This window comes from Rutilus rutilus (genome assembly GCF_951802725.1).
Source record: "Rutilus rutilus genome assembly, chromosome: 10".
NCBI classification, from domain to species: Eukaryota; Metazoa; Chordata; class Actinopteri; order Cypriniformes; family Leuciscidae; genus Rutilus; species Rutilus rutilus.
In genome coordinates, this window is record NC_140215.1 from 3,057,427 (window position 1) to 3,082,675 (window position 25,249).

Sequence of the window (25,249 nt, forward strand, 5' to 3'; positions counted from 1 at the left end):
GACAATATTACTGTTTTTACTGTATTATAATTAAATTTTTTTTTTTTTTTTTTTTTAAATAAATGCAGCCTTTGTGAGCAGAAGAGACTTCTTTCAAAAACATTAAAAAAATATCTTTATTCCTAATTTTTGACTTAATGGTAAAAAAATGGCTATATTTTCTTAATTCAAACCATGAAATAAAAAATTAATATATATTTTTTTTCTTTTTCTTCAGAATAGCATAGTTTTTTTTGTGTGTGTGTGAGATTTGTCCATTTTCTCTTTTTCTTCACTACTTTTCCCCTCTTCTATGCCTCCTCCCCTCCCTGATTTGAGCTAATAGAGATTGCGGCCGGTTAAAAGGATATCAGGAGTTATGCGAAGGATCCCGGGTTACCTGCATGCGGATTAGAGACGCACAGGGATTATAAAGGCATCGCCTATAGCGTGAGCCGCTTTCAGATATCCCACAAATGAATCCCTGTTTCCATCTCTCCTTCTCCATCACAGACTGATTCTAATGCCTGATATATTTCACATCACAAGCTGTTTTGCATTCATGTATTTTTATGAAGCATATTTCAATCTCATTGTCCCCTGTGAGCCGCTTTCTAACAAAATTACATTTTGTTCCAGCTTTTTACATCCCGGGTTACCCTATGCTGGGTTCAAATTACATTTTCCAATATGCAAATCCGGCTCCTGCTGGAAACCTGTAGCTATGAAGCATGCTTGATTGTCAATGTCTGGAATGAAACACAACTTTACCTTTTAACAGTCTTAATAAAATAACGAGTCAAGAAAATAACTTCTGATATTACTTCTAATTCATGTGTCACACTGGAAATAGAAAATCCAATACATTGCATTTTTATTTCTTTTTTTTTTCTTGCAATTAATCTAATTTAAAATAAGGCAAGACAAAACTTATGTGTTTACAGATTATGTTAAATAGGGAAATAAATAACAAAAGCGTATATATCAGAGTCTTCCTAAAAAATCCTATAAAATTTCTTCAATAAACTAAATAATCTTCTACTTTTCATTTTTTGAAATTCTCAAGGATTTGTGTGGATGTGGACAAAGAATAGTTTGGAATATGGAATAAATGGATTAAATAGCTTTGCTATTACAGGAATAAATTATATTTTAAAATATATTTAAAAACGTTCTTTTAATTTATTTAATATTTGACAATTTTACTGTTTTTACTGTATTTTATTTTTTCAAATAAATGCAGCTTTGGTGAGCAGATTTATAAGTCTAATCATTTATCTTGTATAAGTCATAAGTTATCAGTTATTATAAGTCAACATATATCTTATGACTTGTGTGTATAGGATGTGTGTGTTACTGTAATTCCAAATGTCTTGGAATTAAACAGAAAATAATGGCTTTGTTTTAAGGCAATAAACAAAAAATGCAATGCAGTATTTTATGCACATTTTGGCAGATGTAAGAAGGACAGAGAAAATGTGCATGCAGTGTATTCACTTTGATGTTGAAGAGTATGCTATTGCAAACATTAATGTATTTCCCTATTAAAAGTTTGGAAACTTTTATTTTACACCAATATTTTCTACTTTTGATGTTGCAAGCATGTAGATTCAGAAGACATCAAAGCTAATAGACATGGAGCAAATGGCACAGAACTCTGATTTTGATTTCGTGGGCTCTTTCATGTGATCTGACTAACCATATGTTGAAGATCTTTCAGATGTGAGCCTCTTTAACGTTACGCATTACACAAGCCGAAGCCTTCATGTGGGAACACAACCACATCACAAATCATCTCAGTCAGCAGCTGATGACCAGCTATCATGACGGATTCACATTCTCAGGCTGCTGCGGGGAGAACTCTCAACAGGTGTGTGTGTGTGTGTGTGTGTGTGTGTTGTAGATTACAGCAGGATTATCACATATACAATCCTGTGTTGAATCTCATTGGGACTTGGTTTTTTACTTTGTGTAAAGAGTTGCTGTTTTACGATGATTGCGTAGAATCGAAGTGATTTGAGAATGTTGCCTTGATAGACATTTGAGTTTCAAGTGAAATATGGATTATGAGTTTTAAATTGGCGGTGTATTTTGCTTTTCTGTAGCTCAAACATGGTGCTAGCAATGCCAAGATAATGGGTTCGATTCCCAGGGAATGCACGATTAAAGGGGTGGTTGATTATGATTTCAGTTTTCTAACTTTAGTTAGTGTGTAATGTTGCTGTTTGAGCATAAACAACATCTGCAAAGTTACAACGCTCAAAGTTCAAAGCAAAGGGAGATATTTGCTTTTAAAGACATCACTTTTTAAGGACTACAACAAACGGCTGGTAGAGACTACACCACATTCCTCCTGGGTTAGTGACATCATCAACCCTAAAATTTACATAAACCCCGCCCCCTCAACACGATTTATAGATTATCATGACAGAATATGCTAATCAATGACTAGAAGATAACTACACATCAGCTACATAAATTAATCAACTAACCATTCAGAAATGTCCTGTTGCTTCTTGTTGTCACTTCTTCTCGAGTCTCTCCATCATTGTCTGACTCCGGTTTGAGCATAAAAGGCTAAAAGTTTTTGAAATGTTCAGTGCATGTGTGTGTGAGGTAAAAGGACACAAGCTGTTGAAGCTCCGCCCCCTGTGCCAGGAGCAGCAGCTCATTTGCATTTAAAGGGCCAGACACAAAACGGTGTGTTTTTGCTCACCCTCAAAAAGTGACAATTTTAACATGCTATATAAAAATATCTGTGGGGTATTTTGAGCTAAAACTTCACATACACACTCTGGGGACATCAGAGACTTATTTTACATCTTGTGAAAAGGGCATTATATATATATAAAAAAAAGTGCAGTTTGAATGCAATAAGTAGCTTTGGATAAAAGTGTCTACCAAATGCACTAATGTATGTGTATATAGGCTATATGTGTGTGTGTGTGTGTGTGTGTGTGTGTGTGTGTGTGTGTGTGTGTGTGTGTGTGTGTGTGTGTGTGTGTGTGTGTGTGTGTGTGTGACTAACCAAAACTGTTTTGAACAAAACTGTAAAACTAAATGTATTGTTTTTTTATGTAATATAATTTTTATATTGCAAGGTAACTTCATTCACAGGTTTTGTACCACAGCACATAATGTGTGCAATACCTCTCTGTACCGTAGGGTGTCAGCATTCAGTTAGCGCCCAAACATTTAAATGAACATCACACACACACACACACACACACTCGGGCTAACAGCATATCCAGTTCACTTTGAATTGTAATTACAACCTCTCATTATTACAAACATCTGCAGGACATCTGCTGTGGAGATCTGGGTCTATTTTAGACTCACCACATGAGTGTTTCCCCACAAGATCCTGCAAGATGCAAAGGTCAAACTGCATTAAAGACTTCATCACATTCACATCCACTGCCAGCCAGAACCTCTGGAACAGCACTTAAACATGTCAGAGGAATTCTCTACACAAGCATCTTTCCTGCGGTAAATCTTGCCTTTCAAATGCTTCAGGCTGACTAAACATTTTCCAAAAAACAAGGTTTAATGTTTTTTTTTTTTTTTTTTCAGATTCAAGAATGAATCCTCCACTTTGCATTGTGATAAAATCACTGTAATGCACTGCCTCTTGTGGTGCTTTGGTTTAGGACTTTCTCATTAACGTTCAGTAAAGTTGTTTGAGATCTGAGAGACTGTTTTAATAGCTCAAAAACCCTAACACTAAAGGCAAACCCGTTGTTTTTTCATGCACTGGTGAATTTTAAGATTTTAGGCTATTTTGCTTCCATAACTCTTTCTGTCAGACTATGGAAAGAAAACATGCAACATATACATTTAAGTGTTTATTTTATTGCACTTGCATCTAGATTTCAACTTCAATACATAAAGGCTGTGAGTTTTGTTTTCAGAAATCTCCTCATCATAACCCTTACATACACCAAACTTTACTTTAGTCCCTGTATATTCTGAAGGGTTTTACAGAGAGCTCTGCTCATATATCTTTCACCTGGAGTCCAGAAAAGTATTAATGCGCTGTGATTAATCAACTGGGGAAGTTTGATCTATTAGTCACAGTTTTAGCCTGTGCAGTTTTTAATCAACAAAATGCAATTTTGATAGCAGAAAATGTAAGATTTACGGGTTCTCAGAGATACCAGTCACACTTCTGAATAGTGCATGATTACTTTGTGATGATTAAAGCCTCAATAATATCAGCTTACCGGGTTTTAGGCCTGAGGAAAGGAAAAAGATGGGAAAATAACAGATTAACTTTGGAATTACTTGGACTATTACTTTTAATCAAGAGCCCAAACAAATATAAATTGAGGCGTTATATTGTTTTCTGTTTATTATGTGCTAAAAAGCTTATGACAGTCCATAGCCCATACAGTTTTATTATAATGCCCTCCAATTGGGGCATGTTGTCACGGAAGTCTAACATGGTTTATTGAGCTTAATTATTATAATACTTTTTTTTTTTACTGAGCAATAATTGTGGAAATGTTCAGTAGTTTATTGTAATCAAAGGTCATTATGAATTAAAGTGTAATCTTAATTTGTAATTCGTTTTTAAAAATTACTTTAAAATTATAAAGTAGATAACTTTTGTCATCGGCTCTAGCATTACCTCAACACTTAAGACACCTCACTGTCGAGAAAAGCCCCCTTGATAGTAAACACATACTTTTACTCTTTACTTTTGACGTCGTGATGACCTCAGTGCGCGCGCTCAGTGAGGGAGGAGCCGTGCGCGCGCTTCCAACTGTCTGTGAGTGTGAGAGAGAAGAAGAAGCGGCTCAAAACTTTTCCCTGACGGATAATTCATGACATAAATCAGGTAATGTAGCATTTACATCTTCAGAGCTGGCCGGTGGGTATTAATGAAGTGTTTAAAGTGTTCCCACTTCATTTTCAGAGGCTCGTGAGTTAAGTTGGAGTTTGATATCTAACGTTAACGTTAATTTGTTTCGCTCGCGCTTCTCTATCTCAGATTAAACGGGAATATGCCGGGGCTTGTCCTATTCTCTGGTGTGTGAAACCGGTGTGTGTGTGGTTTATGAACTGTTTAAATGTTGTCTGAAATCTCTTTTACACATTAAGTTGGATTATTGGCGTCTCCTGCTGGGATTATCTGCTCTTATAATGGGAATTCACGAATTTGTGCGTCGCAGAAATTCACTTTCGGATATTTGGAGTGTGGTGGGAAGCATTATTACATTTATTATGAATATAATCTCTTCATGGGTTCATAATGTGCTTTTCCACATAGTTCTTTAGTGTTTTGATTATAGATACCGTTCTCAGACTTCCTGCCATTCACATTAGTAACGTTACCAGTCCGACAGATGATTGACACTTCAATGTAACTTAGTTAATCGTTGTTGTTTTAAACAAAACTTTTCATCTAAATGGTTCTGTTTAAAATATTTTACATTTGTTTAGCATACAAAAACAGTAGTGAATATAAATAGACCAGATAGAAAAAGCTTCTAACACAGTTTTGATGACTTTATTATTCTAAATTGTGGACATTTTTCCTAATAATTAATAAGTAGGTGTACTTAATAATAATAATTATGTAGGGATGCACCGATATGAAAGCCGATAACCGATATATTGGCGGATAAATCCAAATCCAAATTTGTATATAATTTTTGAGAGCAAAAACAAAAGACCCACTATTAAAAGCCATGTCCTAAGCACACAATTATATATACTGTTATCATTATAATTGTATGTAGCCTATGTGACAGAATGTGACTTAACCATATTTTCTTTTTTGAAGTGATTAATTCATATTTCAAGCAATTCAAAACCATAATGTCTCAGTTTAAGGAAATAATCCATTAATTATCAGCTTTAATATATCGGCCAAATTTTCTTATTGGGCCGATAACATTAAAAATGAACATATATCTGCCGTTATATATCCCTAATATTTTATTTAGAGCACTTTTTAGGGTACTCAAAGATACCTATATTGCAGGTGAATCTCATGTCCAGGTCACATTTTGGCCTAAAATCAAAAGGGTTTGTAATGAGTTTTAATGCTGAGTCATAATGTGATGTTGAAAGAGGGCACTCCTTTTCCTAGCCTTAGGAAAGCTTTCCATGGATTTACTATACAGAGTTCCCACGGTCATGAAAAACCAGGACATTTTAAAATTGTGATTTAAACCTTAAAAAATCTCAAAAAGTAATGTGAATATTTCTATAATGGAGACTATATTACACCCAGTTATGCTCATCTCTTGTCTTTTTATTTTTATTTTTATTTTTTTAATGCAATCTCTATACAGTGATTATTCTCTGTTAATCACAAACGACTGTAAAAGTCATTGGTCAGAAAGTGTGGGAACCCCGTTTCATGGTTCATAGCCAGCTGGCCAATAACAGGTGCTGGTACCACACGTAAACACATGCAGTAGTTGATACAAATGGGCATGAAAAGACCTCTAGTTCTGGATGTCTTGAGCCCATGTCTTTACAACATGTCCATTATATGCTGCACATCTGCTTTTGCTGAAGTATCGCCATGTGCTCGACGCTATAGCGGATCCACTGGAATGATTCGGAAAGTTTGTGTGACTCACAATACGACACACCTGTAGAGATTTAGGTTCAAAAGTCATCCTTCTATCTCTGTTTGGCTTTGTTTAATAAAGCTGCGAGGCACAAATGCACTTTGAAGCTTAAAACAAATGTCGGAAAATTCGTTTTTTTCTCTCTCTCACACAGCGCTAATGGTTCGGCGGTGCCAACTGGAATGAAAGCGACATTTCTTAATTGCCCTCACCGGCTCCATCCGCACCATCAGGGACTGGTTGTCAGGCTGTAGATCATGATGGGACGTTTTTATGGTCCTGGGGTGACTCTGGTGGCCTGCAGGGAAACACTCATTTAATAACATTGTGCTAGTGGCCGGGGAGAGGGTTGTGTTACGTCCAAAACAAAAGCTGTGTTGTGTGTCTGTTTCAGCAGGGCACTCAGATGCTGTCAGGCTGGAAATAATAAACTAATTCTAGTGCTTTGTGGGAGGTCGAAACGCTTTAAATGATCTGTATTTCCGAGCACAGATTATGTTTATCTCGATTGTGGTTCTAAAGGGCTGTGACTGTGGCAGTTTATTTGCCACCGCGTTGGTAATGGATCAGTAAATAATATTACCTTAAAGCTACACTGTGTAGGATTTCTCCCATCTAGTGGTGAAATTGTTTATGACTACCAACTGAATATTACTTTCTAGCTCCTCCCATTCCGAGGGCGTTTTAACTCCTACGGTGGGCGTATTATTTCAAATCTGCCGGCAGTCGCGAGTAATCTCCCCCTCGCGTTCGTCACGGTGCCACTGAGTGTAAAAACGCGAAAGGCGAAGCTTGAATTTCCAGGTATGTCCCTCTTTGGCACATGTATTTTCAAGATGGAGGCGCAACATGGCTGCCGCCATTCGAGCGACTCGCTCGTATGTATTCTAAATGGCAGATTCAACGCTTACGAGAATACTTGATTAGTTGGTAGAAGTAATTACACCTTTAATGAGCACATATCATTTTGAAAGAACAAAGTGTTTTTTGCAAAGAATCAACTTAAAAAATTACGTAGTAGTCATAGTAAAAATAAAGTAGTCGATTGCCGAGTTCACGCGCGTGATCATAGGTATTAAACCTATGCGTGTGAACTCTGCAATCGACTACTTTGGACTTCAACCGAAAAACAGGATGTAAACAAAGGTATTTGCGCTGGCTTAAATAACATCATTTTTATACATTTCTTTCACATCTACTGCAGTCAGACTCACTCGTGTTCACTCAGAAGGAATCACTCACATTTTCTGTGCACTTGTAATGACACATCAAGGATGTTAAGAGGCTAAAAGCAGGTTTAGTACTTGCCCCATTGAAGTCAACAGGGTGCAAATTTTAAAAATAGAATAACTCGGTGTAGGCAACACCGATTTTTGTCGTTGTTCTCTGTATTGACAGCACTCCAAATGTACAAAAAAATGAGCTCAATGTTAAAATTGACCGGAGTTCTCCTTTAAGGTTAAAGGTGAAGTGTGCAAGTTTTGTTTGAGGTAAACTGGACATCCACAAGCTTTGGTTTCTTTGGTCTGTAATATATACTTAAAGGACAAGTTCGGTATTTTACACTTAAAGCCCTGTTTACAGATCGTTTCTGATGAAATAGAACGGTTAAGATTAAAATTTGGACACATGCTGCTGTCCCGAGAATTTTAGGTTTATTTCGCTTTCCCCCCCCCACCTACACAATGGCAGCCTATGGGCACTGGAACAATCCTTCATAAAACGCATTAAACTTTCGTTTACAAAGACGAGTGGTCAGGGGTGTTCACTGATATGCTCACACAAAAATCGCTGCAAAAGATGCTTTCCAACAGGTTTTATCGTAGTTTTTGTCCAACTCCATTGACTTGTATTGGACGAGCTGTGTGAGGTACGGTATTACTCCGCCGCTTCTTCTGTGTATTCAATTCAATGCCAGTGGTTTGCTTGCAATTGGCAAAGGTGCATTATCGCCACCAACTGGGCTGGAGTGTCTATTATTCAAGCTCTCAACGGAAGAATCTACGGGTGTGAGACGTTTGGGAAAAATAGATCCACAGTTTTACAACGAATGGTAAAACACCTGTTGGAAAGCATCTTTTGCAGCGATTTTTTTGTGAGCATATCAGTGAACACCCCTGACCACTCGGCGAGTTTCACGTCTTTGTAAACGAAAGTTTAATGCGTTTTATGAAGGATTGTTCCAGTGCCCATAGGCTGCCATTGTGTAGGTGGGGGGGGGGGGGGGGGGAAGCGAAATAAACCTAAAATTCTCGGGACAGCAGCATGTGTCCAAATTTTAATCTTAACCGTTCTATTTCATCAGAAACGAAACGACAGAAAAGAAAGCCCAGAAACGACAGGGCTTTAAGTGTAAAATACCGAACTTGTCCTTTAATGATTTTAGGATGTTTATATATTCTGATCACATTTTAACAGTTAAAACAGCCACGACTTTATTTGAAGTCTTTTACTATTAGGGGCGTAAATCAATGGAAAAATAAATGATGAAAAAGTTGCATCATCAATCATATTGTGCATGTGCAATTAGATGAGAGCAATGACAACAGTCAAGAAAATCTTTCAGACTTCTGTGCTCTCTAAAATACATCCACAACAAAATTAGGTATACTTGAAAAAAAAAAAAATACACATAAAAAAGATATTTCTAAAATAAAGTTGTTAAAACTCAAACAAGTCATCTAGTATGTATTATAGATAATATATAAAAATGTATATTGATTTTTATTTTATTTGTATGCATTGCATCAATACATTATATCATTCATTAGTCATTTGATCGATGCATTGAACCATTGATGCATCATTACCCCACTAGATATTATGGTAATTTATTTCAGATAAACCCACTGGATTCAGCCTCTGGAAACAAAATGACCACTGATGGTCATTTTACATGTCAGTTAGACAGTCTAATCCGGTCTAAGCGGGCAGTTCTTGACCCAGATCTACATTTTGCAGTGTGTAACCAGACTTTCCAAAAGTCTAGTCAGAGGTCTGTTACTCTAGAATTACAGACTCCTTTGCACCAGTTCGGTGACTTATACTGGACCACAGCACTGCGTGTGTTTTGGTTGAGCTGTCGTTTTTGGACATGCGGTGAGCTCGCTATGTGGGAATGTGCAGAATAAACTGTACCAGGCTGTGAAATGTAGAGCACTGCCATGACGGCTCAGAGAAAACACTTTTCTTTTTCTTTTTACTTGTTGCCACTGTGTTGAGTTCCTCCCCATTATTGCCACTGTAGTTTACTGTTCTATTATTTCTACGGGCTGAACGTAGTGTCTAACCCCTATTGTTTTGATAAGCGGACATTTTTTTAAATCTGATTCCTCTGCTGTTCCTCTGTATGGCATCCTGTGGAAGCATTTGGAAGAAAGTGATAAGGTTTGTCACACTGATTGGTGGTGGTCTGAATAGTCCTCTGACCAGCCGAACCCTCTTGCACCACCATCATCTTTTGGCTCAGAAACTTCATTCTTGAAATATATTGATTGACATCAGCCCCTTTCACACAGCAATCCCGGTAAATTGCTAGAACGACTTTACTGGTAAATAAAAAAATGTGCTGTTCACACAAGCAACAGCATTCTGGCTTTTTACCGTAACACCGTCTGTCAACACTAGACGCGACTCGACTGCTAGATGCATCAAAATCAATCAAAACCCACAGCCAATCAGAACAGCGTGTGGGCGGAGTCAGCCAATCAGAACAGCGTGTGCACGGCACCAGAGAGTAATCTTGACGGCACGGCACGCGCAAGAAAATGGATAAGTAGCTACATAATCAAATTCACAAATATTACACCATTTAAACATTATTAAAAATACATAGTTACTAAAACAATCTTTGTCAAAGAATACACTTGTTTGTTCACAGTTTGAACGTTCTTGTTTCCATTTGTTTAATTCAAGATCTGAGGTGAATTATCCATTGTTGCTTTTACAGCCACAAAGCTGGAGCACTATATGATATTCAAAGTCACATTACACGCTTTTAACATTAAATAAAGCACATAAACAGCACCTGAGATTATCATCGCCACACTTTGTGTTTGTTGTTCCAGCGCGACGCCGCAGAAAAATAGAAACCGTTTCTAAAATTGAATCGTTTTAGGACAAAAACTCTGATTAACTGTGTAAACGTGTCATCTGCAATTCTGCATCATAATTTTATGAATGGCCCAGAACCGTTGCTCTTTCAACGGCTTCTGATTGGCCCAAATGACTTCTTACGTCAGAGCGTTCTGACCTTGTACGTGCAAAATACAGATAATCTTCATTCCGCGTTCACACACAACGCATATACCGGTAATTTACCGGTAATGTCACATCTTCCCTTACTGGTAAATTATCGGAACCAGTTTACCTGTATATTTGACAGAGGTGAAGTTCGGAAGTAAATCTGTCTTATCAATCTCTATATATTGTTATAGTGACACCTACTAGTCAGAAAATATCATAAATAATCTTGTAACTTCTTAATAATTTAATCTAAAGTCATAAGCCTGTTTTTCGTATTCTTTGGGTCGTGTGTAGCCTCGAAATTAATACTCAATTTGTCAAAGTAATAAAACAAATATTTATTTTATTTTACCCTGTACAAAATTGACAAAAAAAGTTTGATTCTGAATTCTTTTCGTTTTATAATTGCTTTGTGGATTTACTGTGAATGTTGTATAAAACAGAGCCAGTTTTTCTTGTTTTAGATGTCAGTCATGCTCTTTATTCACAAAAGAGAACAGCTGTTTAATGTCTGCCATAATACATGTGCTTAGATCTATTATAATTTACTCACTACAAATACTTAGATGTCCATGATTTCTGCGCTATAGGGAGCTTTTCGAGGAAAGCTTTTCGACGTCAAACATTTACAACGTTTCATGTTCAAGCCCTCATTCTTCATTTCACATATTAGTTCCTCTTCTTTTGAGTCTCAATGCCTTACGCTTTCGCACCGGTTATCCTCTGCTCTTGACCTGCTAGCAAGTTCCCATACTCTTATCTGTCAGCTGTCGTAAGCTGTCCACCTGTGATGTGTTTATCAGTGGAGGAGTCGTGAGCATGTCAGACTTTCACATTCACTCATTTTCACTTCAGCCTCATGGAATTCCGATGACGAAAGTGGGGGAATTCTCACATTTTATGACACTCAGCTTAACTTTCCATCACTGAGAGCGGATTTTAGGTAGAAGTGGGTGACTTATTGAAAATATTTATATGTGACCCTGGTCTGGATCACAAAACCAGTCACGAGTCGCACGGGTATATCTGTGGCAATAGCCAGCAATACATTGTATGGGTCAAAATTATCCATTTTTCTTTTATGCCAAAAATCATTAGGATATTAAGTAAAGATCATGTTCCATGAAGATATTTAGTTAATATCCTACCGTAAATATATAAAACATTTATTTTTGTGAGTTAATGAAGCACAATCGTGAACATAAATGAACAAGAGATTCTCTCAATGTTTCGAATTTTTTTTTTTTTTCATAGTTGTATCTCGACCAAATATTGTCCTATCATAACAAACCATACATCAATGGAAAGCTTATTTATTCAGCTTTCAGATGATATATTAATCTCAATTTCATAAAATGTACCCATGTAATCCATGGTCACATATGACATATAAGCTATTTACAATAAGTTAAAAATAAAAGCAAAATAAAAGTCCCTGGTGATATACAGTAGTCAACATTTGAAGTGGATCAAACTTACACATGAATTTTGAACAATACCCATTCTTGTCTAGGACAACTTTGATGAACTTTTTTTTGATCCACTTCAAATGTTGTGTTAAAATATATTGTCAATATCCAGAAAAATGTTGAGATGTATACTTCTTTTTTTCTTAAGCTAAATGACCCAGCTTTGCTCTGAAATAAGGGGCTGTATCTGCTGTGCTAAAGTTAGAGATTGCCAGGAGACTTTCTACTGGGTGAGTTAATATTTAACAGTTAATAAGATAACAGTAACCAACATCTCTGCAGCTGATCCCTTTGAAGGCCTTAAGTAATGACGATTGATTCTCCTATATTACATAATCTTTTCCTATAGCTATCTTCTTCTCCCTGATAATGAAGGTGATGCATTAATGTAGGTGGAGACCGCATTGATTGAGTTCCAGAGCTCTTTAAATGAAGGAAGGACGGAGTGTTTTGTCTTCTATAGTGTGTGTGTGTGTGTGTATTGGAGTGAATGAATGCTGTCTTGTCAGGTTGATTTAGTTTCCACAGCCTCAGGTGCAACTGTGAACTGCAGTGAAACAAGTCTCAACTTTGTTTAGAGAAGAGTGTCTGATTTTTCTCACACTTTCTTCTTCTTCTGTTGTCACGTGTGATAAATGTGACGGAGTTCCTTATAAATCATAAACAATATCACTGCAAAGCATTATAAATTAGTAGGAATTTTAATGCTTAAACTGTATATTTTTCCACAGTATTACACAAAATGTGGAAGTCTTGATTGAAAGTGATTCCAGATACAGTACCAGTCAAAAGTTTGGAAACATTACTATTTTTAATGTTTTTGAAAGAAGTCTCTTTTGCTCATCAAAAAAAAAAAAAAAAAAAAAAAAACAGTAATATTATGAAATATTATTACAATTTAAAATAATGGTTCTCTTTTTTAATATACTTTAAAATGTAATTTATTTTTGTGATGCAAAGCTGAATTTTCATCAGCAAGTACTCCAGTCTTTGGTGTCTTATGATCCTTCAGAAATCATTCTAATATGATGATTTGATACTCAGTTATTATCAATGATGGAAACAGTTGTGCTGCTTAATATATTTTTTTGGAATACTTTTTTTCAGGATTCATTGATGAGTAAAACGTTAACAGCATTTATTCATAAAAACAGCATTTATTCAAAATAAAAACATTTCTAACAATATAAATCGTTACCATCACCTTTTATCAATTTAACGCATCCTTGTTGAATTAAAGTACTAATTTCTTTAAAAAAAAAATAGTTATTGTTCCCAAACTTTTGAACGGTAGTGTATATTGTTACAAAAGATTTCTATTCTAAATAAATACAGTTCTTTTAAACTTTTTATTCATCAAATAATCCTGAAAAAAGTATCTCAGGTTATAAAAAAATATTAAGCAGCACAACTGTTTCCAACATTGATCATAAATCAGCATATTAGAATGATTTCTGAAGGATCATAAGACACCAAAGACTGGTGTACTTGCTGATGAAAATTCAGCTTTGCATCACAAAAATAAATTACATTTTAAAGTGTATTAAAAAAGAGAACCATTATTTTAAATTGTAATAATATTTCATAATATTAGTTTATTTTTAATTTTTATTTTTTTTAATAACTGCAGGCTTGATGAGCATAAGAGACTTCTTTCAAAAACATTAAAATAGTAATGTTTCCAAACTTTTCACTGGTACTGTATATCAATGAAAGCTTTTTTAAATGTCCAATAGATTGATATAATAGGTATACCAAACATAAAGATATGCTAGATTGTGTAGATAGAATATTGTAGGATTTGCTCTGAAATAATATTTAATCATTTATTTACATATGCAAATGCATGAAGAAATAAATAGCAATACTTACCTATATATTTCTCTCTAAAACATTAGAAAACATTTTTTAAATACTTTTGTGAGCGTTGAATCAGATAATTACATTGGTTCATTATAATGGGACAGTTTGAACAGATTCACAGAAATTAATACATTTGAAAGAATACGTTTTCATCAAGAAATTGTACATATTGACTTTTTCTATCTTCAGATTACGAGTAAATAATAAGAAATACACGGAGAGAAAGTTTTCTCAGTTTTAAAGAGCCAGGTTTCAGATCTCTTTTTATGAGGGATACGCTCCAAAAAGTTTTACTTTCAATTCTGTTTATTGTCTTCATAAGATAACCAAAAATAGTGTGCCCACAGGTGCGGTAATCCTAAAATACACCCTGCTCGTCCTCTGGAACGACAGCACAGCCTCATTAACATGTTGTTTGCAGTTGACTGATAGAGTCTCTCTTTTATAGGGTTGGGTGACGTTTGAACTTTAGCGAACTTGAGTGATTTTTCTTATCGATTCCTGTGCACATGTTAATGTGGTTTTAAACCATTCAAACGCAAGAAGACGTGAAAGAGAGGCGTGTCGAATTTAGTTCTCCTTCACCTCTTCTTGCGCTTGAATGGGTTAAAAACACATTAAAATGTGCACAGGAATCGATAAGCAGAATCGAAATTTGAATTTTATACCAAGTACCCGATTACTGACCTTAAAGGGATACTTCACTGATTAACATTAAGCTTTGTATCAACCCTTTCGAATGGCCGTGCTTCCCTCCCTCATGTCCCCCAGAGACGAGAGATTTCTGTATTGTGTGTCTGGAAAAACGCAAAAATCGTAATTTAGTGTCATCAGAGGGTTTTTTGTCCAGAGGCGAGAGACTACAGCCAGTAGGAGGAGCTCGTTCCGCACGTGTTCAACCCGCCCATGGGGGATCTCACCATAAAACGCCCGTCTTTTCAGTTTCGAGGCGACTAGTAGCCTAGCTGTATCATTTCTTCCAATACTGCCCTCTGTAACCGGGAGGCGTGGCTTGGGAGTGGCCTCGTAGGGCAGCGAAGCAAGTGCATTCTGGGAGTTGTTGTCTTTCATCCATATGAGCCAAAACATTTTTTTTGGGGCATTTCTCAGTCTAGAAGGCACCAACTTCACATAATTTCACATTTCTACTACATAAATGACCCAATTTACATACACATTCATCTTTCCAGCGGTGAAATATCCCTGTAAGTATCTGATTTCAGAATTGGAATCAGATTTTCGATTTCCCGACCCTACTCTCTTCTCGTGTATATAAGAAGAGGGGATATTATTAGTGTGAGACAGAGTTTCTCTGCCTGAGTCAAATCTAAACTTATCGGTGTCAGCATTACTTCATTTTCTGCCCTGAAGAGGCGAGTGAGTCATTGGACTCGGGGTGTTGAAAACCGCCTGTTTCTGGGTTGTCTGTGCTCTGTTTAGACCTGTGATCATTCCTGTCATTTGGGAAGGGAAACTTTATGACTTCCCACAGAAGGTTGTATTAAGTTCAAGTGTTTACAGATCCAGGACACTGATTCAAGGACTGATTCAAGAGCAGAAAGTTTAAAATTTAATTTAATTAAATTTATGCATGAATTAAATTGAATTAAATAAGGCCTAAATTAAATTAGACCTAAATTAAATTAAATTATTATTATTATTATTATTATTATTTTTATTTTTTTTGAATGAATGAATGAATGAATGAATGAATTTTTTAATTTAATTTAATTTAATTTAATTTAATTTAATTTAATTTAAAGCATGTGGATCCTATTGTACAATTATACTTGCATTGGTCTGGTATTAGAATTATTAATTGCATTCTTAAAAGTGGAGCAATAAAATGCTACAAAAGTGCAGAATTCCGCCTTTTCTAAGTGAAGAATGATTGCATCGCTTGTTTAACTCACTTTGTTGAGAGTGAATATGAATAATTTTGATGCAATATTTCCATTTTCCAGTTTCCCAGACTTCTCTTCCTGGTTTCCCAGAGCTGTTTTATGGACTGAAGTAAACTCGTATTAAAAACGTCATTGTTCCTTTCATGTCATTGTGAATGCATGGCAGTCTATAGAGCTGAGATACGGAGCCCGCTCCAGCTGCTCATTGTCTTTTACTTGCTCATTTCCCGTTTCAAGGTGAGGAATTCTTCTCTCCGTCTGCAATCACCTGTTATCTTGTTCTGGTTCTTTTCGTCAATGGGCATTTAACGGTTCCTATTAACGCGTCCATTATTCTGTCCATTATAGCAATTTCACCTATTAAATTCTTCAGAAAAGGATGTCTGTCATTTTCTTGTCATAAAGACACGGTCGGGTCGTTCCTGTCCTGTAGTACTTTTTCAGCTCTTTAACTTTTCAAGAATTCATCAAATCTTTTATTAGTTAAGATGATTTTGGTCAAGTGATACCGAGGGAATAAAATTACCTATGGATTAAAACTAGATTCCAATGAAAACATGTATTGTTTGAAACATTTTGATTTAAAGACGGTACAATGACAATCATCCACTCAAACCAAAGTAACTAATATGATTTAAAATTATAAACCATATTAAGTTCAAATCTTCTTTTAAAAAATGATATGTTTTAGTATTTTATCCATCTAAATGCATGCATTATCCATGCATGATGGGACAGGAAAATGTACAGGTTAGTCGTAATGACCCGTCACAGACGCAGGCCCGACTCTGTTGGTTTCGTGGTTGTCATGACGCCGGAGACGGACTCTGAGGAATCATTCATGTCAAATAGCTCATTGAAAAGAGTTGCTTGGAGAGCGAGAGAATGGAAAAGTGTGTGGATGTTGGCGGCGGTTGAGATTGACCTGCTGTAATTGTGAGAGTCTCGAGGACACGCAGGGCTCATCTGGGCTGTGACGGTTCAGTGTGTGTGTGTGTGTGTGTGTGGAAGAAGCCAGAGGCGATCAGAAGTACAATACTGCAGATGGTACCGTCAACACTTCAACCTGTCTATTGTTTAGCTGAGCTGTGTTTTTTTTGGGGTAGATTTGTGACATGGTGGAAACGAGATCTTTAACTAGAAACAAGTTTAGTGCAGGTGTTCATAAAAAGAATGATTGCAGAACCCAGAGAAAAGTTTCACTGTTGTTCATCTGAACTTCCACAATACACTGTTTAAAAGTGAAGTGTGTGATGTTTTCCATGGGGATGCACCGATAATACAACTCCGTCTATTTCATGTTATATGCATGGGCACAAATGTTGTAATGCTTAACCCTTTAGAACCTGAAGCTGAAATAGGTGTTTCTCACACATTATTATTTTTTTTGACTGTAAAACTCTAAAGCAATGTGCTATCTTCATGTGCAAGGTGTCATCTTTTTCAGAAAAAAAATTAGCTTTCAACAAATTACAGTTATTGGCCATTACTGTGTGTGGTGAGTTTGTAAATAGAATTTAAATAGACCAAAAAAAAAAAAAAAAGTACTGATTTTTATTTAGAAAAAAACAAAACAGAAAAATCACGCATGAAAGAAACTAACACTTTAAAGTTGAAAAATGAACTATAATACATATATGCAAGTCTTTTTTGTGACATTAGGTTGCACAGTTTTCATTTAGGACACTTTTTTTCATACACGCACACACATATACAAATGCATGCATACATAGGCACACACACATACACGTGCGCACAGCACATGCTGAGATACGTAAAAGAGTAACGGCCAATTGCCTCCCAAGTTTCATTCAAAATCATCCTGTTCTGCTGTCTACCACTTCTTTCGCCATGTATTTGTTTGTTTCTTTTATTATTTTATGCAATCCAAAACACTCTAACCTGCTGCGCTTGGTATCTCTCTGTTCAAATCCTTCCTTCCCGCTCTGCCAGAAAGCTGCTGTCATTTGCTGATGGATTTGCAATTACCGTAATAAGCCGTATATTGCCGAAAAGCGCATGTTGTCTACTGTCAGGGGCAATTTGAATGGTTTTCATAGTGCAAACGGTTGAAGAGTTACGGTAAAATGAATACAGCTTGTTGGTAAGTGTCAGTGACGACACAGCCGGTTTAAGTAATTTAGGCAACATTAATATGCATAACTCTTAATTTTGTGATGAATAGTTGAAGAAGTTAATTAGTAGAGATGAGATTGCTTATGACAAATTAGGAAAGTGACTTTCAAGAAATGATGCTCTTAAAGAGTTAAATCTTTTTTCTAACCTTAGTTACAGCTCCGGATCTTCCTCAGCGCTTCATGAATGGTCATTGTGGCGTCGGTCTTTCCGCATCAATTTCAGCGCTCGTCGCCATCCTTTTGATAACAGCGTCTTCTCGACTTGACGACAACATGAACCAACTCTTCCAGTCTCAGACAGTGTTTGAGAGCGAGTCGAGTAGACGTCGTTCGCAAGCAGCCAATGAAGACCATAGACTGGCATTATGCAAATTTGTTACATTGTTACTTAGGTTTGTAACAGGAAGTGAGACGAATTTCAGAATAGATTTTTTTTAGGAGACAATAACTTTATTTGTCGTGCGCTTTGATCTTTAATCTTTTACATTCTCAAACAGCTATATTACACATTGCATGAAGGGTAATAATATTTGAAAAAGCATAACTTTAACAAAAAAAAAAAACACTATAATGCAACTAACTAAAATTAAAACAGAAAAAAAAAAACGAATTCAAAATATTAATGAAAACTATAGCCTAGTATCCCAATGATACTAACATAACACTTGGTGATAAAATGACACACTTCACCTTTAAAGGCACTCTATGCAAGATTTGTATCTTAAAGGCACAATATGTAACTTTTTTTATTTAAAAATAGCAAAAATCACTATATCTATGTTATATCTATTTTTTTTAGTTGTGTACTTACATTATCCTGACTGTTTCCAACAACTTTCAAACCAGGAGAAATTTGTAATTTAATTCGAAGACACGTACCCCACGTTGCCCCTGGTTTCCGCTCGTACTGCCATAGCAACCAGAGCCCTCTGATAGTAACCAAGGCGACAGACGTGGACGACTGTTAGTTCGCAATGTCTATGTCGCTGTTGTTGTTTCGTTCAAACATTATGGACCATGGCAAGCAGACTTTGGATAAAAAAGGAGAACTAAAACGAGAATCAATATCAGCGCGGTGTTTTCGAGATGCCGTGAGCTCCACGTCCGAGACTTCGACCGCTCCTACATGTACTTTATTAAACAGGTGAGCACATTTACATAAAACGAATCAATGTTATATAGTTCAACAATGATAAAATGTTAGACTATGATCTGTATGTTATTCTAATGTTGATCTAGCTCACTGCTAGTCTCATACAGACAAACTAACACATACATTTCAACACATTCAAATGCAGTTTAGTGTGCTAGTGTAATGTTAGACCAAGTGAAACAGCGCTGCGTTACCTCACAAGTTTAATTTGTCTAATAAACTGACCTGTAAGTAGTAATTGTGCACGTGTAGTTCGGTAGAATGAAATGTCCATATTCCTTTTATATCCGCGGGACTCGCGTCGCGTGTGGAGCTGATAGCTGTCTCTTAGCAATCCCGACCTGCTTCATATCACAGTCATGATAAAAACATCAATGTATTTACTCATCCATAAACATTATTAGATCGGTCGGCTTGACGTTGACGACAAGATCCATAATTCTTAGCAAATGTTGCGTCATCAAACTACGCGTTTGTTATTGTAAGAGGTTAGCGGCCTCTAGCGGCGATAAAAATTACATAATGTACGTTTAATATAACAGCTTCGAAATAATTTAGATGGTAAACAAACTCGTAGTAGGGTGAATCATCCCGATAGCAAAGCAGGGGGGGACGGCGCTGGCAAAACCAGCAATGCAGGTTTGAGAGGTGGCGTCCCGACAAATCTCGCGAGAATCACGACTTGCTTTACGGCACATACATCAACAACATATGAAGCAGCCTCTGTGGAAGACACTAGCACGCATTTCAGACGTGAATCATGGCAGAGTCGACGAAGAAAACAAAGAAAGCGCGGTCGGAAGAGTGCAGAGACGGCGTGAGTGGTATTTTCGACAGTAACGTTAAATACAAGTACTCCACAGCGACTCTAGGGGGCGCTGTTTGAGAAAAACGGAAACTGCATAGTGTGCCTTTAAAGCAGCGTGCTTTCCTTTGCTCTTAAGTAACTTTCAGGCTTTAAGGGTCTCAGTGTGTAATGGGATGCTGAGAGGCTGACTGAGATAATGCTGATAGCCAAGTCATTGGAGCAGCAAGACCCCCTTTAGAATAGAGATAAAGCTGCTTTATAGAGCCCAGATACCTGTAGCCCTGCCACATGGTCATTCCTGTGGAGATAGTCCATGGGTTTTCTCTGGGATTTCTTTCCCCCCCGTTCCTCAGGACATGGTATCTTCATCTTGCATGGCTGAGATTGTTCTGCCAAAGTCTTTGTTCAGTCAGAGAGCCACATGTTGATTTAATTTCGTTCCTGGGTCGTATCAGATGTGAGGGGAAACGATGACGGGACATGTGGACCTCTCGCTGTCAGTCTTTATGGTTCAGATAGTCTTCAGACCCTTCAGAAACTCCTGACCTTGAGTCTGGTCTGACCAGATTGGTCTGACCTTCACTAGTTTCGTGATCCTTATTTGACTTGAGTACGTGAGTGGCCGAGATGTTGAACGGTTTAAGTTTTTAGACATCAGTTGAACTTTTAGACATAATAATAATAAAAAAAATCTAAGAAAGTTTGCATATGTGTTTTTATCATTATTGATATAATATCAGGCTTTTATGGCTCGTATAATATGATATAGGAGAATATGGAGCTCATGTTTGAGGAGGAAAAAATATATGGCCAAACAGTAAGATGAAATGTAATGTAAATCAGTGATATCTTTTTAACAGTATAGCGGACTACTTACATTAAATGCATATAAATATGTCTTAGTAAGATGATATATACAATCTTAGTTTTTGCTAAACAAGTGTAAACTTCAATTAAGACAGAAAGTATGTGGAACATAATGTTGATAATTCAGAGGCCTTAAAAATGTGTGTTTTGAATATAATACAGCACTCTTTTTTTTTTTAGGGTTAATAGCATTAAAACTTAAGTTGCAAAACAGAGTTGAAGTTTAATTTGATTAATTTATTTACAAAGAGTTTGTTTCACTGAATTGATTTAAAACTCTGATCCAACGATTAATTTGAAGCATTTCTTAAAATGTGGCATTTTTCAGATATTAAAGGGTATGTGTACTTATTGTACATCTTGTGAAAAGGGCATTATACCCCCCGTATAATGCCCTTTTCACAAGATGTAAAATAAGTCTCTGATGTCCCCAGAGTGTGTGTGTGTGAAGTTTTAGCTCAAAATACCCCACAGATATTTTTATACAGCATGTTAAAATTGTCAATTTTTGAGGGTGAGCAAAAACGCACAGTTTTGTGTCTGTTCCTTTAAATGCAAATGAGCTGCTGCTCCCGGCACAGGGGGCGGAGCTTCAACAGCCTGTGTCCTTTTACCTCACACACACATGCACTGAACATTTCAAAAACTTTTAGCCTTTTATGTTCAACCCGGAGTCAGACAATGATGGAGAGACTCAAGAAGAAGTGACAACATGTAGAAGCAACAGGACATTTCTGAATGGTTAGTTGATGAATTTATGTAGCTGATGTGTAGTTATCTTCTAGTCATTGATTAGCATATTCTGTCTTGATAATCTATAAATCGTGTTCCGGGGGCGGGGTTTATGTAAATTCTAGGGTTGGTGATGTCACTAATGTCGTGTAGTCTCTACCAGCCGTTTGTTGTAGTCCTTAAAAAGCGATTTCTCTAAAAGCAAATATCTCCCTTTGCTTTGAACTTTGAGCGTCGTAACTTTGCAGATGTTGTTTATGCTCAAACAGCAACATTACACACTAACTAAAGTTAGAAAAGTGAAATCATAATCAACCACCCCTTTAAAATGTACAGCAAAAAATATGTAGGCCTAAATATTGCTCTTTGCATTGCTCTTTGCTCTCCTAAATATTGCTCTTTGCATTGTTATATTGGTGCATATAACTGGTGCATGCATATGCCTTGATTTCTTTTAACTAGATTTTTACTGTATTTTACTGAATCTACTGGCGTTTTGTTTGAAATGAAGATTCCAGATTTATTTAAAAAAGAATTCACCCCTTTTAGCTTTAAGCTTTTTCTGACAAAGATGAATAAATATCAAAGTCAGAAGGCTGAAAAATAACTCGTGTATCAGCCAGCTCTACTTGATTGTGAAGGTGGCAGGATTCCTGTTCCCTCCTCTTATCCGTTGAGGAGCAGTTTCAGAGATGGATGGAGTGAGAGAGGTCGTCTGGAGTGAGACGTGCTGCTGTAATTGCTCACATGTGCTGCACATTTGAGTCTTTTAGGAGGTTCACTTCACCATCCTGTAACAGGAACAACAGCCAGGATGGAAAAACTCTAATGGAGACGGATCACATTGAGATCAGAGTTTGGATATAATCCACACAAACTTTATTATTTTTAAATGTTCTTCATGTGTTTATAAATTTTAACAGCATTAATAATCCTTCGTTAAGGGTATTTTTGTACATATAACTAGGTCTGCACAATTAATCGAATTTGTAATCGCGATTACAATTACGTATGCCACAATTATGTAATCGTTTAAAGGCGCAATTACAAAAAAAAAAAAGTTACCTTACAATATTCGGTGTGCTTAAGATGCGTTTTTTTTTCTTTTTTTTCTACAGCTTATCTTAAGTTTTTTTTTTTTTTTTTTACTTTGGTTTCTTTAAATAAATAGCATTTGAGGCTTAATGCTATAGAAAAGTGAAAAAAGGTTTTTCAACGATGGCATAAAGCTATTCAAAACATCATTCAATGGAAATTATGATAATCATAATTAATAATCGCAATTACAATTTCAAGGGAATAATCAACAATTATGTTTTTTGTCATAATCGTGCAGCCCTACGTATAACAAGACATTTTTACGTTAAAAGTCGTATACTATTAAGTAAATTAATGCATTAGTTGAAGGGATAGTTCATCCATAAATTAAAATTCTGTCATCATTTGCTCACCCTCAAGTTGTTCCAGACCCGTATGAACGTCTTTCTTTTGCTGAACACAAAATAAGATATTTTGAAGAATGTCTGTAAACCAAAACAGTTGATGAACCCCATTGACTTCCATAGTACTTTTTTGTGTGTGTGCTGAGGAAAGTCTGAGGCTTAGGTATGATAATGTGTGTTTGGTTTCTAAAAGGAGCACTTTAATGTTTGAAACTGTAAGCGGGAGGAATGTGTGACTGTATTTATAGCATTTATATATAATCTGCAAAAATATTTGAGCTTATTTACAGTGCTTTTTTTTTTTTTTTTGCAAGCTAAACTTGTGTTTGGGTGCAAGCTAAACTTGGGTGCAGTGTGAACCCAATTTGTTTGCCTCTTGTTGGGGTCCAGCGTTTCTTTTGAACTTTCTTTTGAAATATAAGTGCATCTGTGTCTGTACCGAATCTTCCTGCATCTCTCCTCAACTTTTGACTTCTCACTCGGGATGAGGTCGCAGCAGGCCTTCTCATCCAAGAGCTTGAATCGATGCGGATCGGGACGCTGGCTCGTCTCCTGGGGAGAGACCGGCAGGGTTTTTTCATGCTTGATCTCAGTGCTGAGGTGTCTGCTGTGAGTTCAGCACGACTCCAGATTCAGACCCTCACCTTGGCTCGTCTCATCTGAGCAGAGCTGTCAGGCACACTTTTTATTTAACTAGTTACCACTAGTTTTTTTGTTTGTAGCAAGGCTGTTTTCTCAGAGGAGATGGTGAGAAAATCATTGGCTTTACAAACAGACAGACCATCAACAACATAACCATGTAAAACAACCATATTTACAATAGTGTTGTCACGATGCCAAAATTATTGTTTCGATACCGATACCAAGTCAAGAATTGCGATTTCGATACTTTTTCGATACTTTTCCTGAAAAGGGAGAAACACTCTCAAATATCATTGCTGTGCTTTATTTTAAAACCGGGACAACATTCTAATAAATGAACATATGAACAGCAGATTAAACATTTGAACAAAATATGAAATATCAAAATATCAAAAATAAATTAGAATAATGACATTCAAGGTAATTTTTTTTTATAATTATCTCAGTTATCATAAGAAACATAAGAGTTACCGGTAATAACTTTATCTTGATTCTGAACTTTGAATAAAAATATGAACAGCGATTATATTAAACAATGTTTAATATTGGTAACATATGATAAGCCTCATTGGTGATATATTTGACATGTGGGGAGAGAGTTGTGGAAGGCCTATACTTCATGTTAAACATAAATATATAGCAGCAAAGACAACGTCGGCAGTGTTGACGGCAAAATAGGCTACAGAATATGTATTGAGAGGTGCAGTATTTGAAAATCGATAATATTTTTTTAAATTACATTTATATCTGCATTTATGTTAAAACCTAGAGACTTTCAAACATCAAAATGTCATTTATTAATATGTATTCGTGTCAAAATGACATAGAAACATCTTTTCCTATTCTATTTTGCCTGGAAACGCTTCCAACACGCTTGCGTGACGCGTGAAAAATAGGCGTCGGTTCTATTTCTAGCATGCACTCGTTTTCTGCGCGGCTCGGGCGCGCGTGTCACGCAGGCAGTGTGCTAGCTCTAACCTGTTAACGTGGGAGCCGAAATAAAAACGGACACGCCACGCAGCTGAGACGCTCACGCCACGCATCCAGTGTGTCGCCGGCCTTACGCGGTCATTCTTAGAAGTATCGATACTAATAAATTTAGGAATCGCGACGTTTTTAATTTCCGAGAATCGGGATACTTTTGAAGTATCGGTGCACCGTGCAACACTAATTTACAGTATGTTCATATTCCATATGGTTGTATAAAAAAAAACCATACAATCATATAAAACAAACAGACCAACATATGAAATCTATGTGATGGAGAGGATAACAATGAATCATCTCTTTGAGAAATGTATCAAATTATGGGGAAAATGGGTAGATCATATTCTTCCTGAGTCCAGACCTAGTATAGAAAATATAATAACTAGAAAATAGATTGGGTTTGGAAATTCTATTAAAGAATTAGATTTTTTGA

The 25,249-nt window shown here is 36.4% G+C and overlaps 1 protein-coding gene across 1 annotated transcript in view; it reads left to right on the top strand.

Annotated features, from left to right (window-relative positions):
• The first annotated feature begins 4,694 nt into the window (after positions 1-4,694).
• The window catches only part of tanc1b (tetratricopeptide repeat, ankyrin repeat and coiled-coil containing 1b), a 184,503-nt gene continuing 163,948 nt past the window's right edge, over positions 4,695-25,249 (top strand). The window contains exon 1 of the mRNA XM_084420453.1: positions 4,695-4,819. The gene's annotated coding sequence lies outside the window, so the exon portion shown is untranslated. The remainder of the gene's footprint in view (positions 4,820-25,249) is intronic.